Raw genomic sequence first — 17,868 nt, 5'->3', positions numbered from 1 at the left:
GTTTAAAGAGAGAGATCCCATTTGTTTAGTATCTTTGTTAAATAATCATTTTTAAGGCAGAGGCTCATCGCTTCTGGACACTAGTGGAGTTCTGGTGGCTAGTGAATGTAGTTTGAAAGGAAAGCCTGAAGTCTGGTCTCATGACTATTTCCCAGCAATAGGATGATCTGAATAGGACTAAGATCACTTGAGAAGAAAATAATAATAATTAAAAAAGGAGTAAACATTAAAAAAATAGGTTGGTTCCTATTTTGACCAACTGTCAAGAAACTGATCATGGAAGAACCACCATTAGCATATTCCAGTAGCTTCCTAGGACATTTTTTCACAGAACATGTTGCTGTTAACATGATTATTAGCATCTAGAAGTTTTATTGTTTATACGTAGTGCAACTGTGCCCCTAAGAGTCCAAGGCTGTCACCGCAGGGCCATTGAATGCTCCTGGGAGCTTCCAGGAAGGCTGGATGCACAATGTGAGAAGCAAAAAAATCCTCGGGTTGCTGCAACAAGGGCAACCTCTCGCTCCTGTCTTTGGGTTTAAACCCTGTGCCGGCTCTGTTTTTTTTTTTTTTTTTTTTTTTTTTGTGCCAAGATGTGGCTGTGGAGGGAAGGAAAAGGGATATAAAGCATGGGCTGAGATCTGTGCTGAATGTGAAAGCGAGGATTTCACGCTCCGGTTGTTGTGTTCAGATGAAGACAAAAAGCTAATCACCTAAAACTGAAATAAATGAAATTCTGCAGCAGCCAGGCATAGTGCTGGGCCTTCAGTGCCAAGGCAGCTGCTGTGTGGCAGGACCTGGGTGAGAGGGGGGCACCCTGAGGTCTGGCTTATTCCTGCTGCTACTGGCCTTCCACAGCTGAACTAGGGGCAGCTATTAAGAACCATCCCTTCCTCAAGTCTCTTTCTACTATGGCTTTATGTCAGAGACAGGACCTTCACCAGCTGTAAGGTCTGCCATGGGGAGGAGGGGACAAAGGGACTACATGATTTTTTTTTTTTTACCATGCTTATCAGAGTTGCTGTAAAATATTGTTGTTACTAGCACTGGGCTTCGGTAGTATACCTTGTCCTCATAGATTCAGAAGGGATAGTCACTGACTTAGAGAGGTCACCAGGCTATAGTACTGAAATGATTACAGACTTTAAACCAATACCAGATATGTAGGCCTGTAGTGCTTCTGCTAATTGACAGCGCTAGTAGTAAACCTCACTAAATGCAGCCCACTGGACTCAGAAAGGAAGCTGTATGCCCATGACAGCTGCTGAGCAGCCACTTGGCATCCCTGTACACCCAGGAGCATGGCATTTCCCACAGAGCAGTACAGCAGCTGTGGAGGGTGCTTGGGAGATACAGGAGCAGCTTCAGCTGCATTAATTACACACAGTGCAGGCACTGTGGGCAGCTTCTCCGCCAGCATGAGCCGGTGGGGCTGGCCTCTGCTTGGCAGATAACACTGATTGAGGGCTGTATTATTTGGTTAAAAACATCACTGTCTTAGAAATGGATACATAAAAATAACTAGCACATAAAGAAACAGACCTTTAGGTCAAAATGGAATTATTCACATGCTTCTGCTGTATCAGGAAAAGCTGGCTCACCATCTCCCTGGCATTAATACTGACAGGATTAGGGTGACTTTTCAGAATATTAAGCAGGCTTTCCAATGGCTGAAGGGAGCAGTGTTCCTTTGGCTCTTCCAAACGTTGTGTGAACTACTCTGTCTGAAGTGGAAATGCCTTCAAGGAAAATTAGCAGTGCCTCATTTTGAGTTAGCATCTGATTACTGCTGAACTCCAGGCTGCCTTTCCCTCCAGCACTGCTTTCCCACTTTATCTCTTGAAAAGGCTGGTCACTGCACACTCCTACACTGTGCTGCCATGCTAGAGCTCTGAAGAAGGCCCTGAGACCTCTCTCCCTCCTCCTGCCGTGCTGCCTTGTTGCTTGTGGCCAGCCTGCTCTGGCTCTCCAGCCTCTCTCTTCCCTTCAGCCCCCCCCGGCAGTAGAAGGACTAGCTGGGTGGCATGTCAGGACACTAAATGTCTGGAGGGGAGCAGGGGTGATGACTGAGGAGGATGGGAGCCTGCAGGCAGGCTGGTGTTGGCCCAGGTGAGAAGTCTTCATGGGCAGCTGTGGGCAATGGATGCCTATGTGGAGCCAGGTTTGTGAAATGGGCACAGGACTGCAGGCAGTGGAGTAAAGAGGCTTCACAATACTCCTGTGAAGATGTTTCCAGACACTCCCCTACCAGATGAGACAACAATCTTGCCAGCTCCACCTGAGCCACTGAGTTTACAGAGCTGCAAGACCTACCGTGGGCTCTCATCCACCCCCCTCATCCACCCCCAGGTGTGCAGGCAAGGACCCTTGGAGCTCTGTGCCCTCTCTGCAAGTGGTGCAAGGTCTTGGCTTAGGCCTTGGGGTCTGCAGCAGCCCCAGGCTGCCCAGTCCTGGCCCAGCGCTCATGGAGCAGAGACTGGGCCAGAAGGATTTCTGAAAAACCAAGCACTGGGAAGGGAGGAGGTGAGAGTCACACCACTAGGCTCTGTGGCAGCTTTTTTCCTTTTCTTTATTTTTATTTTTTATTTATTTTTGTATGTGTGTGTGTATGTAATGGGAGACGAAGCTATGAGAATAAAATCAGAGAAGGCAGAGCTGATTTAGGTAATTCTCATTGATGCAGTTCTCTGTATTTCATCTTTACATGCAAATTCCCTCTTTTTTATAACTGTGTTGTGTTTGGAGCGTAGGGGTAGAGCAGAGCAAAAAAAAAAACACAAACAAAAGGAAAACAAACAAAACAACAAAAAAAAGAAACCAAAGAGTAATCATTTAAACAGTACCATTCTAGCTCTGGTAGAGAATTCCAATGCATTTCTAAATGAAAACCTTCCAACAAAAGAAAAAAAAACCGAACAACACACATATTAAGGATGTTAGAGGCAGGCAGAGCATGCCCCATCCCTGAAGTTTTTCAAGGTCAGGTTGAATGACACCCTGGGAAACCTGGTCTAGTGGAAGGTGCCCCTGCTCATGGCAGGGGGGTTGAAACCAGGTGATCTTGAAGGTTCCTTCCAAACCAAACCGTTCTATAGTATGATATGATAGCAAAAATGGGATCGACAGTTTTAAGAAAGAGGTTAGGAGCTGTCAAGGCCAGCAGTTTAAACCCATTAATCTCAAGGTGTTGAACTGTTTAGCAAAAGCTGGCTGACATATTACTTCAGAAACACAATGCTTGACTAAAGAGGTACAGTTGAGAAATAAAACAAACAAATAAACAAACAAAACCTACAGAACAGTTTTTGCATTAGTTAGGTCATATTAAAAATGCACAGCAGTGTTCCTTTTGGTCTGGAGAATTCAAGCAGAAATTTGATTACATAATTATATGAACCTAGAATCTATTATTTATAAAAACAGAATCTAACAGGTAGGGAAAGGGTAGTCTATCAGAAGATATTTTCCAAAATTAAGCACTGAAAATGCTAGGAACTGACCCTGAGAGGGTCTAGGCACTCACAAATCTGTGTGTATTAAGTGTTTAGCATCGGAGTATACATAGCATAATTTCAAAAATGCTCCATGCTCTTGCATCCATATTTAGGAGTGTAAAGTGTCTCAGGAGCCGAGGAAGGACTGACAGCTCTTAGCATGCCTTGGGAAGATTGATTTTTGCTGATTCACAGTTGAGAAACACCCAAGCCCCTTTGAGAACATCTATCCCTAAATTCTCACTGCTTTAAAACAGGAACCAAAGATTCCTTGTTTTGTCTATATGTGGCAGCTGGCATCCCTTTGATGTTCACAGGCCACAGCCAGTTTTGGTACTGATCTGAGTTACTGTAGCACATAGAGCAAAGAGGTCTCCAGGGGTGCTGTTCCTCCCTTGTCTGCTTGCTTTGCTGGAAGTCCTCGTGGACACACCCTAGGCACACAGCCCCTCGCCTTAGGGCTGCTGTGGCAATCCCAGGTGTTGAGATGTATGGAGGGCTGTGGTTCTTAGTCTCAGTAACCCAGAACCTTTGTTTAAAAAAACATACATACACATCAATGGCCCAAACATTTATGACGTATTCCTAATAAACTGCATTGTGCTCACTGTTTAGGCTGAGAAAAGGAAGGGCAAAGAAGGAGGGAACAGGAAGCAGCAGTGGAGATGCAAGATGACTTGGCAGATGTAAACAGCTGGTGTGACAGTAAGTCATATGTCATAATCAGCATTACTTTTATGTTCTCTCCAACATGTTCTGACTCTCTTATTATCCTGCTTTGTGGATAGACATCCACTTTCCCCAGATTCTCTTCTTTATAATTAGGTACATGATCCGGGTGAAATTCCAGGCTTCTGCTTCCAGTGCCTCTTTTCAGGTGATGCTTATCCATCTTTTAGACTTTCCAGCATCTTCCAAACTCAAGAAGAAACTTCCACGCTTGACATAACCATGGCTCAGGACAACTTTTCATGCAATATTCACAGTGCATATTTACCAGACACTACTTGTCACTAATACATCCCCTTATCCTCGCTGCTGCATGCATGTATTAGAAGTTCTTCACCTTCCTTCTTCAAGGAATTTGGACCTTCCTGGCTTCAGCCTCATAGCAGCTGAATTTTATCAAGACCTATTCCAGACAGTGCCAGTGCAGTTCTTAGTATACATCTGGTAAAGATTCTTTAGATCTGTTAGCCTATCATCTATTGCCAAAAAATTTCCAGAGAGGTCTTCTGGACACACAGAATCATTAAAGATTTGCACAGAAGATCTCGTTAGAAATATACATGTGAAGGCTGTAGGAGATTTCTGAAGGAGAGTGATAGATGCTAGAATCATATTCATTAAATCAACTTGAAACAGTTAAAATAATAGATTCATCCTTCTGTAAAATAATACATTACTTTTCAGGCAGGAACATGATTACTTCCTGATGATTTCATCATATATCTGAAGTACTTGTGTAAGAGTCAATTAATTTACTGTCAGTTGTCATTACATACACTATAAGGGTTATTGAACCAATTATGTATTCAAAATATTCTATTGTGTTAAAATATCAAAGCCAGTTGTACGAAGATAAAACAGTTTGAGGTTACATTCAGGTTATGTCCCAATTGTCGCTTACTGTGAAATGAAGTTCATTAATGGTGACCTGTTTCTTCATTCAGCTCACAAAACGATCAGCAGCATATTGGAAAAATCCATGGTACATATTCTTTTACCTAATGAAGTCATACAGCCTGTGATCCTTGTCTACAAATTGTGGCCAGCATATTTTAAAATGCAACAGAGCAAAGGAAGAGGAAAAAGAATATGTGATCTTTCAAATACAAATCAAAGAAAAATAGGTGAATTGTGTCTTTACTCCAGTTAAATAGCACTCTTCTTCGCAAGTCATTAACTCAATGGACTGAGTCATGAAACAAAATGTTATTCAGTTTAAGTGAGGGCACCACATGAAAGCCTCTAATAAAGGAAAGAAAGCAAATTTGTTCAAAATAATTGGATCCAATTAATTAAATTGAACAGTAACTTCAGTGACATGATTGCAACTTAGAGTGAAGCTATGTTTTCAGGTGATCCTACTAAGATTAAAGTTCCCAATATGGGACATCCAACTATGATAATTTTGAAGGCAGCGTATATCTGTGTGTCTATTTTTTCAAACTTGTTATTTTGTTTGTAATAGATGGGATAGGGATAGACTATGAAGAGATGCATATGTTTGATGACACAGAGACAGGTTATATGTGTCAAAAAGAGATGGACTGGGAATGTGGAATAAGATATTTTTTGTGCTTGAGAAGCCAAAAAAGCCCTTTGACCCAGGACACGTGATGTAAATCTGCAGTGAAAGACAGCTACAGTAGCATCAATTGAAAAGATATAATTCCTTAACACATTTAAGAGTTGAAGGAAATGATATATGCTCCAGATGCATGCTAACTACACAAAATGGAGTGGTCATTCCACAGATGGTAAGAGAAAGAGAGGAAGTAGAAACAAAGAGGTGTAGTGGTTCTGATGTAACCTGTCATATGCCACATACAGGTTCCTCTTTTTGGCTAAGATTACCCCATTTCAGTATTTCCTCTCAGTTTTAGCTTCTCAATTTTTCTACCACAGAGTCCAAATGTTGGAGAGTATGGAGGTCAAGATATTGTGCCATGATTCTTCCTGGCTACCTAGGACATGAAGTCATACTTTGAATTTTATATTAGTATTCCAATTTTATTTCACAGAGAGAAATAATTGTAAAGAGAAAGGAATTCAATTGAGAAGTATGCTAACTGTTTGTGGAAGAAACTTGATATTCTGTGATGGGGATTTTCTGCAAAGTTTAAGGGGGCTTTTTGATCTGAGCAATAGTTTGACAATGGAATTGTGCCTAGCTCCCACAGCTGACTCTCCCAACATCCCTGTGGGCATGGAGAGAGGGCAGCTTTCCTGGAAGCCTCTTTTTCATGGGTCTCTCCTCTTAAAAAGGAAGATGGAGAAGAAAACAGAAATAACTAGTCATTTCTCATTTCTTACTGGCACATAAGAGAGAGCAGTCACACTGATGGGAAAGGTTTTCCTGGACAGAATGCCCTGGAGACTATTTTAACAAATTGGAATCAGTTATATTTCTTTTATTTTCTTTTTACAAACCACGTTTGCTTCTTTGCTATCTCACCCAGGCCTGGGTGACCCAACTTGATCCAAATGAACACAGGTGTAGTATTGCTTATGTTTGACATAGTGGGAGCCAGAAATATTAATGCCCTTGAAAATCAGGCCTCTGGATTTGAGGTGGCCATTGGAGCGGGATGCTGAGGAAAAAATAATGCTTTAGAGCAGCTTGTTCTGATTAAAGGCACACTGCTGCATAGGCCTTGGTATCCAATTTCATGGATCCTAATTCAGCATGCACGTAGTCCTTACAGCCTACTGTGACTGCATGCTGTTTTGCAGCCTTTGAAGGAACAGATTTATCAAAAGCATATATTTTGGATTTGTCTTAATTTCCACATTATAGACAGTTGTAGTAATGCAGTCTGAAGGCAATAAAATCAAAGGCACTGTATCCAGCTCCCTTTTGCGAAAGGAGAAATTGATTTTGCTTTTAGAGAGGACTGAAGACACTTTGACATAATGTTCTGTGATTGTTTGGACTGAGCGATGAGTTAACCTAATTTTGAGATTTTATAGCACTTGTTAAAGATCAGTATCTTTGACATAATGAAAGGTCAGAATTTTGGTGTTACTTGGTATGTTTCTTCAGATATTATGACAAACCTTGCAAGGGGAACAGATATTCCGCTGAGTAATTCTGCATTTGAACAATACTAGAAGTCATGGTTGCTCCCTACCTTGACAAATGTCTCATACTGAAGAAGGAAAACAAGATAGTTCATTGCCTTGAGCTATGAGCTATGAGGAAAGAGAATAGGTATGCAGCACCATAGGCAGAAAGCATGTTGAAGTCATTCAGTGTAATTTTTTTTCCACCCTGAATTTGTAGCTAGATGAAACTGTGTAGTATGAACAATATTTTAAACCTGTATTTAATACTGTTCCTTCTCCACGTCTTGACCTAAGGCTTAATTTTGCAGTCTCCCTGATACACATCCTCAGAACTCATCTGAATCACTTTTTTTTTTTTTTTTTTATCTCCATGTTCAGTTTGTCTGTAAATTAGCAGAAGAAAGCCTTACTACATCTAGCATGACATATTTTGATGAATGCAAAATGTCAGCTGCGAAGCTTCTCATTTCTTCAAAGTGGAGTAAACTGTTCAAAAATTCTCTCTAGAAATGAAAGACCTATTACAGTCTCTGTAGAAACAAGTAGGATCTGGTACTTACCCATAGCATAGTCTAAAAGACTTTGGATCACTGTATGTTATGTTATGTTATGTTGTGTTATGATCACTAACTGTATATTTCTATTCCTGATCTCCCTGTGAAAAAAAAAAAAAAAAAAAGAATAGACAATTCCTCATTAAAAATAATTATTTTAGATGTATCAATTTCTTCATGTAAGTGACATACCAAATAGGAGAAGGGGGTGGTGCTTTGGCAGTTTTTCAAGCTGTTGCTGAGCAATTCCTCAAAAATGTATGACAGTGTTTAAAAGTAGATCACTTGAATTGAGAGACCTCCATATTTTTTCTGCCTTTCAGTAAATTCATTTGTGAATGTAGTTTTGTTTTACAAGAAAGAAGGAAAGACAACAGTGTAAAACAATGATATGAAAGTGAAGATTGTGGGTTGGCAGTAACCACTAAGCATTTTGTGCCTAATCACAGAAACAAAAACAGACTAAAATAATAGTATCACAGAAGGTCATGGATGAATAAGTTGAATAGCACTGGACCCCTGGGGGATACCACTAGCCACAGGCCTCCAACTAGACTCGGCATTGTTGAGCACAACCCTCAGCTCTGACATCCAGCCAGTTCATGATCCACCCCACTGTCCACTCAGGGATCCCACACTTCTGGAGCTTGCTGAGGAGGATGTTATGGGAGACAGTGTCGAAAGCCTTGCTGAAGTAAAGGTAGACAACATTCACTGTTCTTCTCTCATCATTCCAGGCAGTCATTTCATCATTGAAGGCTATAAGGTTGGCTAAACATGTTTTCCCCTTGATGAATGCATGTTGACTGCTCTTGATCACCTTCTTTTCCTCCATGTGCTTAGAGATGGCCTCAAGGATGAGCTGTTCCATCATCTTTTTAGGGATGGAGGTAAGGCTGACTGGCCTGTAGTTTCCTGAGTCTTCATTCTTGCTTTTCTTGAAGACTGGAGTAATGTTAGCTTTCTTCCAGTTCTCAGGTACCTCTCCCATTCTCCAAGACATTTCAAAAATGATAGAGAGAGTCTTAGCAATAACACCTGCCAGTTCCCTCAGCACCCTCAGGTGCATCCCACCAGGGTCCATAGATCTGTGGGTGTCTAGCTTGCCTGAATAACCTCTAAACCAATCCTCTTCAATCAGAGAAAAGTCTTCCCCCTCTCCAGGTTTTCTCTCTTGTTTCTGGGTTCACTAGTGTGTGGCTAGCCTTGGCAGTGAAGACTGAAACAAAGAAGGCATTCTCTGTATCTGTGAGCCTTCCCTGTATCTGCCATCACCAAGGCACCCACCTCATTTAGCAGTGCACCCACACTAAGTCTTGCAAAGGAAACACAGCTGGAAGAAGATGAGAAAGTTGCTATCAAAACCCCTCCACATCCAGATTAAGAAAAAATATATTTCTTCTTTAACTTTTTAATCTTATGTGTTGAACTTATCTCCCATTCTTAAGGAGGAAAATCTGGAATCTTGTTATTTAGAAACAGATAAACTATTTTTTTTTAAATGATGTGCAAAGGATACTTGAAAACATGAGAAATCTTTCATTTGCTGATTATTATTTATTCACAGACAAGTCTATAAAAAAAAACAACAACAATAAACTGTGTATACAATAAACTGCGTATATAGCTTGCATATCTTTTGATTCAGATCCAGGTGAATTTTGAAATAACCATTGCAAGTGGAATGAGAGACAAACAAACTGAATTTTATAACTTCATCAAGGGTAAAAGCAAGGAGTAAAATGACCTGTTTGTAAAGATTACATAATGATAATTGTTTGAGTAGAGTTTTTAGAGTACAGACATGTTTCATTTGACAGCCTTCAGTAGCTGAACTAATAATGATGTATAAACCATAAACTTTTTTTTTATTTTTATTTTTTCCATTCCTGTTTCCATTTATGCTTGCAGAAAATGTAGAGAGGATAATGTTATTTTCTTACATTTATTCAATTGCAAATATATTTTAATGAATCTCTGTTGGTCTTTTACTCCCTTGAGAATTGACTTTGAGCAGCTCACTGTGACTTCTCAACTGAAATTCAGGCTGTGCATACTGGTGGGCCAAATAAATGGAGTCAGAGAATGCAGATTTATTGCTCTGATTGGGGATATCCTTAAGCTACCAGGACAAATCACTCAGAAAGATAGTTTGGATTAAGCGAGTTTAGAAGTTTTTAAACTATTTGTTCTGCTGGCACACAACCCTTGTGTGAGGCATCCTTCCTATAAAGAAACAAATTAGAGTCGAGATTTGTTGGTTAGATGCAAGATGTAGGTTTAAATTTTCTCTTGTCCCTTCCACCCAAAGGAAAGGTGTTCCCATAGCAGTGCTGGGGCTATTATGGGAGCAGCTCCTTCCCCATCTAGGCCCTCACTTAACGAGCTTCTATAATTCTTTAAACTCTAGGAGTCTCCTCAAAGACTAGACAAATGAGGTTGAGCACAGTGGGGGGTAATTTAATTATCCAGGGCTTTGGGTGTTTTGAAACTGTCCTAGGAAGTGTCTTGTACCATACCAGCTATGTTCTTTCTTAAGGGAATGGCTGAGAATGGGAACATACAAGTCACTTTCCACAAATATATGTGTGAAAAAACATCAATGTGTGCAGAAGATAAAATAAAAAGGAACAACTACAGTCAGTGTAAGATAATTTTAAAGCAGAACAACTAGGAGCTTTCTGAGTTAGTTTATCCTCTTTTAGTAGCTAGATATTAGTAAAAAATAAACAGATTCTCTTTAAAGGCTTTGTTTTTGTGAAATTTTCATTAATATATGTTAAGAAATCTATGAATGGAAAATATGGCACTAAATATGAAGTCATGGCACAGAAGCTCAACAGTGTATGTGTGAACTTTGCAAAACTGATGTGGTGGTTTTACCCTGCTGGGCAGCTAAACACCACAACTGCTCTCTCACTCCTCCTCCTTAGATGAGGAGGCGGAGAAGTAAAGCAAAGAACAACTCAGAGATAAGAATAATTTAATTAAAGGGAAATAATAATAATAATTAAAGAAATATTATTATGAACTAAACAACTTAACTAAAGGGAAATAAAAAGGGAAAGGGGAAAAGGGAGGGGGAAAGGGAAAATAAAAAAAAAAAGAAGAGGAAAACAAATAAAACAAATGAAGGCTATGTGGAAGTGCAGAGGAAAGAAATTACTCTCTACTTCCCACAAATGAGCGATTATTTACCACGTCCTTGAAGCAGGGCCTCAACGCATGTATCCGGTGATTGGGAGGAGGACCAACGTTTTCACAACGAGAGCCCACCCCCCCCTCACTTCTTCCTGTTTCCACCTTTTATTGCTGAGTGTGACATCACATGGTATGGAATATCCCTTTAGTTGGTTTAGGTCAGTTGCCCTAGTGATGTTTCTCTTCTCACTTTTTGCCCACCCCCTAGGAGGGTTAGAGAGAGGCCCGATGCTGTGCCAGCACTGCTCAGCAGTAGACACAACACTGGTGTGATAACACTGCTGTTCTAGCTGCAAGTGCAGAGTACAGCACTGTATGAGCTGCTGCAGGGAAAGTTAACATTCCAGCCAGACCCAGTACAATTGATAGGTCAAATTGGACACATTTCATTTATTCAACTTGTTCTGCTTCCTTTTCATACTATCTGATATCTTTAGGCTGTAGAGGAAGTCTTCCCCTGCTATACACCCACTTCTCTGGCAAGTAAAAAAAGCCCAAATTTGTATCAAAAAATAGTATGGGATTAAGTTTTGATTCAGTACACATACTTTACTCTTCTTGCAATAGTAGATGTAGGAAATTTCATTACACACAAGACAGTGTTCATCTATGTGCATGCCTATGTATGTATACATTAAAAATATATAAGAAGTACTAAGTATTGGTACCACTTTAGTCTTTGAATATCTGAGTGTGCATATGCTTCTGAAATATTCTACATTGTGTAGTACCTGCAAGAAATTCTGAGACAAATCAGTATACTCACAAAATAAAACTATGATCCTAAATATTAAACACAGGAAAACTACTTAAACAAGAGATAAGAAAAATCTGTGACTGAGTTCTGTGTAAAAATCCAAATAACAATCATTAAAGAAAACAGCAAAAGCAAAACAACCAAAGTTATTTATATTTATTTTTATGAGATATAAAGAATGTAGAAAGCTTACACTTCCTTCTTTTAATCTATTTTTTTTTTTCCATTATAAATTAGTGACTTGTCCTCCTTGAAAGACTTAACAGTGACTGGAGAACTAATGAACATGTAGTCTGTGAAAGACTGAAGGCCGAGCAAAGCAAAATGAAAAGCCTTTTTATCATACTATTTAAAACAATTTGGCTTTACTCAGGTCTGGGAATTTCTTTATTTGGTCTTTTAACTCCCATGTCTGGTGAACATATTGAAAAAGGGTATTAATATTAAACAGGCAACAGCTGCAATTGAATTTGAGAGCCAAATGACTAATTTTCAGGAAATACGTGAATAGTCTTACTCTCATTAGCAGCCCAATTGAATGTTGTGGTTATTTTTAGGGTAGTGAAAATATATCTAAATGCACAGCTAAGAATGTATTAGTTTTCATGTTTCGGCCAATTTGGTTTTAAATCCTTTTTTATGAGGTTTAAGCTATCATGCACTGAGAAACACGTTAGCTAAATTGACCTGTGCAGTGGTAATGTTAGCCCACAGCTCCTGTAATTGAAACACAGTACATTACATGTTTTTAAAGATGGCATATTTCTTGGCTTAGGCGTGTTCTGATTGTAAGATCTGATTCAAGCCAATTTCCTTTGGGAGCTTTAGTCTCAGATGGATTGCAGTTTTCAAACAAACCCCTTGTCCTCCCAGAAAGCCATGTGAATTTGACATATCTTTTCATTATGTGTAAGTTTGTAAAGAAACGGGCATGCTGCTATGATTTATTCATTGATTAATGTGAAAGTTTGACTGAGGCTAAAATGAATGTTTGAAAATGATGCTGATTTAAAATGCTTTATAGTCCTATCTGCAGCCAACAAATGAAAAGAAGGTGAGGCCAGAGGTGATGTGTGTGCAGATGAAAGAAGAGAAGCAGGAGCACCTCTGAAAGGCTCCTTGGTGCAACAGAGCATTCGCTGTCAGCCATCACTCACAGCAGCAGGGTGGCTGCCAAGTGCAGCTCCAAGCCTAGCAGCATGGATTGCCAAAACAGCTTTTAACATTCCTGCTTTTCAGTTCCTCTTGCCTTTGTGAGCCTCAGTGTGGGCCAACTGTCCTTACCCAGGCAGTGCTCTGTTGGAAAGCAGACTTCCTTCTTGATACTAAACGTTTAGCATGCCCCAGTGCAGAGGCTTAGAGATCATTATTTGTACAAATGTAGCTGGAGAATTACAGGCACTTACAGATATTTGTTGTTCTTGTATCCATGGAGGAAATGGCTGAAGAGAACATAGAGCTGAAGAGATAGGAACATGCCTTAGCTCTGATGTGATCATGCAAGAACTACAGCTCATTAATTCAAATGTCTACATATACATATATATATATACAAAATGGCTATGAAGGAAAGTTTGAAGCTGGATGTGTTCATAACCAGTATTTGCTTATCTATCTGCTGTCTGAGTATAGATAGAGTCTGAAACAATGGCTCCGAGCAAAGAAGCCAGCATTATACATGCTGGGTGAGAGCCATTTTCAAGTTGTTTTCTATATAATAGAATTCTGTCCCACTTCAAGATGGAAAATTTGAGGTTGTGCCATCCAGTTACTGGCCACGTTCTAGTTCCACCCAGGATAATTTTCCTAAGCTTTTCCTGTGGCTGTATTTTGATGTGAGGATTTCTGAGCTGTAGCAGCTCTTAATTCTAGTTCAAATATTAGTGCCAGACAGCTCATGGAGAGGAAAGTTCTCATTATTTTTTCTTTAGGATTCCACATTTGGCAGGAGCTGTAGCAAATGAATTGTAAAAGGCTCATAAAAGGGCGCATCACCAGTCTGACATGAATCTTCACACATTTCTTATGTTAAAATGCCATTACTTCTCAAAGAGCTTTTGCTAGGCAGACAGATTTTGGAGGATTTCTGAGTGGATGACACATAGTCTCACTGATGCCTGAAACTTTCAGTTTCCAGATATTTCCAAAAGCAGACCCTCCTGAACCCCCAGTTTATATGGGGGAATACTACCTTTAGGACTGAGGGGTCTGTAGATCCAGAAGAGAAGGAACCTAAGAATATGGCAAGGAATTAGAAGGTCAGAAGAAGCAGAGTTATTTTTGGTACTACTCAGAAATGGGAAAACATGTATTATGTAAGGAATTTTAGCAGAATCAGGATTTCTTTATCTACTCTTGTTTTTAATGTGGTAAAACACTAAAAATGCCACAGATGTCCACAGCAGAGTCAAAGGGAGGTTAAATTAATCTTCTCCAAATTCACAACAGGGATAGTTTATTCTCATTTATGAGCTGTGAGTGCCAGTTTTTATTCTTTCTGAGGACTTTACAAACAGAAGGTGAGAACAAAGGAAGAAAGGAAGACTCATTTGTTGTTTCTGACATAGAAATTCACGTTCAACAGCTCATTATTTTTCTAATGACTTATTGAGACAGCAAGCAAGAAAAAAATATCTCCTTTGCTATGCAGATTGGGACATAAATATTCTTATCTCCATGTCAGAGTAAGAAGGAGGCATTGCTTTTTTTTTTTTTTTTTTTTTTTTTTTTTTTTTTTTTTTTTGAGTCTGCATAAGCATAATACCTAACACCTGGGAAGGGTCAACCCTGGCTGTGTGTGGACTAGGGAATGTGAGGCTGACGCTGGGAAGCAGCCCTGCAGAAAGGAAGGTGGGGGTGTTGGTCGACTGCAAATTGAACATGAGCCAGCAGTGTGCCCTGGTGGCCAGGAGGACCAACTGTACCCTGGGGTGCATCAGGTACAGCATTGCTAGCTGGTGGAGGGAAGGGAGTGTCCCACTCTGCTTTGTGCTGGTGGGGCCTTTACTTAAGTACTGTGTGCAGTTTGGGGTGCTGCAGTATAAGAAAGACATGAAACTATTAGAGAGGGCCCAAAGGAGGGTTACAAAAATGCTGAAGGGCCTAGAGGGCAATATGTATGAGGAGCGTCTGCGGTCCTTTGGTTTGCTCAGCCCTGAGCAGAGCAGGCTGAGGGGAGGCCTCATGGTGGCCTGCAGCTCCCTCACGAGGGGAGCGGAGGGGCAGGTGCTGATCTCTGCTCTCTGGGGACAGCGACAGGACCTGAGGGAACGGCATGGAGCTGGGACAGGGGAGGGTCAGGCTGGGTTTTAGGGAAAGGTTCTGCACCCAAAGAGTGCTTGGGCACTGGGACAGGCTCCCCAGGGCAGGGGTCACAGCACCGAGCCTGCCGGAGTTCAAGAAACATTTTGAAAGTGCCCTCAAGACACATGGTCTGATTTTCGGGTGGTCCTGTGTGGACTCAATCTGTACAGGCTGTGATGAACTTGTCCCTTGGCTCTTCTGCACTAGCACAACAAGAACTAGCAGATGAGCGGTATAACCAAGGACTGGTTTAGTGTCTGTGTGGGAAACACATTTGCAGGCATTGAAAAAGGGAGGTGCAAATTGTCACATCTTTGCTTCCATGACAAGCAGTACTGCTCCTATCGGATAAGAAATCTCCCAGCCACACTGTACCTGCTGGACCTGTGTTGATGTTTAGCTATAGGATGCCTCATGACTAAGGGACATACTTTATTGTTGGGACTTGGTAGCTTGCATAAATGGTTGGACTTGATCGTGAAGGTCTTTTCCAACCAAAATTATGATTCTGTGATTCTATGACAGGCCGTGAAATTTGAAAGGCAGAAGACATGGCTGGGTACATGCCAAGTCCTCTACTGCAGCCCTGAGCCCTGAGTGAGGGTGGTATTTCGGGTTTAATATGTGTGAGACAAGCTCTGCGATTTTTTGGATGTGCACTGCCCACAGCAGCAAGCACTTTATGCATCATTAGATTTTGCAATAATTGGCTAGTGCAGGCTCCTTTACAAGAAGAGAAGTGATTTTTCTGGCATCACATTTTATATAAGTACGCTATTAGTCATATGCCAGTGCTGGAATATTGGGTTTGTTTGTTGTCTAATGTTTCAGATGAATACTATTTAAGATTTATTTTGTAATTTTCGCCATGCCAATGAAAAACATATAGTTTGTGCATACGTTTTGCCATGAGGTTGGAAAAAATTGCCTCTTGATGCAAAAAGGGTGTCAAGATTTGAAACTTCTCAATGATAAATGACAGAGGCACCAAATACACCTTGTTCCTGTATATCACTTCTTTGACTGTGATGTGCTTTTTATATAACACTGTGGGTTTCATTCTTGTCCCCAGAATACCCTTGGAACTGAGGAGTGCTGTCCCAGCAATGTTATTATGCTGACAAAAAGGTTTTAATTTTTAGACAGTTATAAAATATATGAATGCAGGCATAATGTTTTAGTTTCATAATGTAATACCAGGAATAGCTCACCAGTCATTTTAATCAGATCATCATTCACTCAAAATCCCAATAATTTGCAGCATACCTTGTCTAAATGGAGGTCAGAGAAGACACTGGTAGGTCAGTAATTAGTGCTGCTTGTGAAAGCTGGTGCTTGGTAGATGGGACAGTAATTGGGAATTGTATAAAACTTGAAATATTTTACATGAGAGGCTGCTATGGTCTTGTGGTTCTTAATTTTTTTTTTTTTGGTTCCTATGAATTTTCATTCAATTGTGCTTGTTAATACTTTTCAATTTGAACAATCTACAAATTAAAGAAAGAGCAGTCTTTAAATCATTAGCTCTCCAGTGTTTTTGAATTATTACGGTTGATATAAACTCAGTGTTTTCAAATTCTTCTAAAGTCTGTTCAGACCTCTAAAATAACACAGCACCACATCTGTTCCATTCAGTTATGCCCATTTAAAATAATTATAATAGAAATTCCTCCTTCCTGAGAAAGCTCTGGACAGCTGGAGTCCTCCCTTTATCCTGCATAAGACTAACAGCTATCACATCTTTCTTGTTATCAATTCTGCATAATATTTTTCTCTCAGATGCATTTCAAGGCATCTGGCTTGCTAGAAATAAGGTCAGGAAGACAGAAAAAAATGAAGAAGTATGTTGTGTGATTTTTTGGAAAGACTAATATATTAAGTCAGTGAAGATATTTGTTTCTGAATTGCAAGAAGAATTACAGGACAGTCAGATTGCCATATTCTTGAAAAATGTTTGTCTAAACAGTTATGTTCATCATTGGTAAAATTCTTACAATGTTGTGAACATCAAGAACACCTTTAGGTTAACGATCTAAGAAGAAACTGGTAGCTGAAAACTTAGCTCATCAATAATTGAAAATACTTCTAGGGAATGTAATTTATTTATTGGAAATGCTTTTCTAAAACTGTGGCTTTATGGGTTTGATTGCTCTCCTCTGCCACAAGGTGTCACTGTTTTACCAACATCAGCTTTAAAAATCCACTGTGTAGGAAAATGCACAAAAATCCCTTCGCCTGGCATTTTAAGAACTTGGAAGCATACACAGATAATTATATAGCTTTTACCTGTATGAGGAATGTAGAAAATGGCAACCTGTCAAAGACTAAATCAAAGAGATCTCCTTGACACCTATTAATGTATGAGTGAGTTTTCAAGGTCTTCAGTCTGGTTTTTCTTCTTCCTCCTTGCGTAAAGGCATGCAGCGTGGCCATTTGATTCTCTTACCTTGATATGTAAGGTAAGGATTTGTTTCGTTAATTCTTTCTGTTTCCATGTCTGTGAGGATTAGATATGGCAGTTTGACAAACTCAGGTGCTGTCCCTCTCAGGTGTGAGACCCACAACCACCACAGCTGCCCCTCACAGCTTTGCTTGCTTTTGCTTTGCTGCCTGTTACCTTCTGGACATCAGGACCTGTGCAGTCGGACTGATGTCATTACGTGGCTCTGCCTAGGGTGCTGAGCCTTTTACAGGTAGCTGCACCGTTACAATACTGCAGAGAAGTTATGTTAGTATTAAGCATATGTAGAGAACAAATGGGCTTTGG

The 17,868-nt window shown here is 40.1% G+C and overlaps 1 long non-coding RNA gene across 1 annotated transcript; it reads left to right on the top strand.

Moving 5' to 3' along the window:
• The first annotated feature begins 2,202 nt into the window (after window positions 1–2,202).
• Window positions 2,203–5,540, top strand: LOC311435821. The gene is made up of 3 exons (XR_014692425.1): window positions 2,203–2,523; window positions 4,110–4,199; window positions 4,320–5,540. It is a non-coding gene; the product is annotated as an uncharacterized lncRNA (long non-coding RNA).
• Window positions 5,541–17,868: the final 12,328 nt, after the last annotated feature.

This window comes from Aythya ferina, assembly GCF_964211825.1.
Source record: "Aythya ferina genome assembly, chromosome: 1".
Classification (NCBI taxonomy): domain Eukaryota; kingdom Metazoa; phylum Chordata; class Aves; order Anseriformes; family Anatidae; genus Aythya; species Aythya ferina.
The sequence above is the reverse complement of the archived record's forward strand: the minus strand, read 5'-3'. Positions and strand labels throughout refer to the sequence as shown.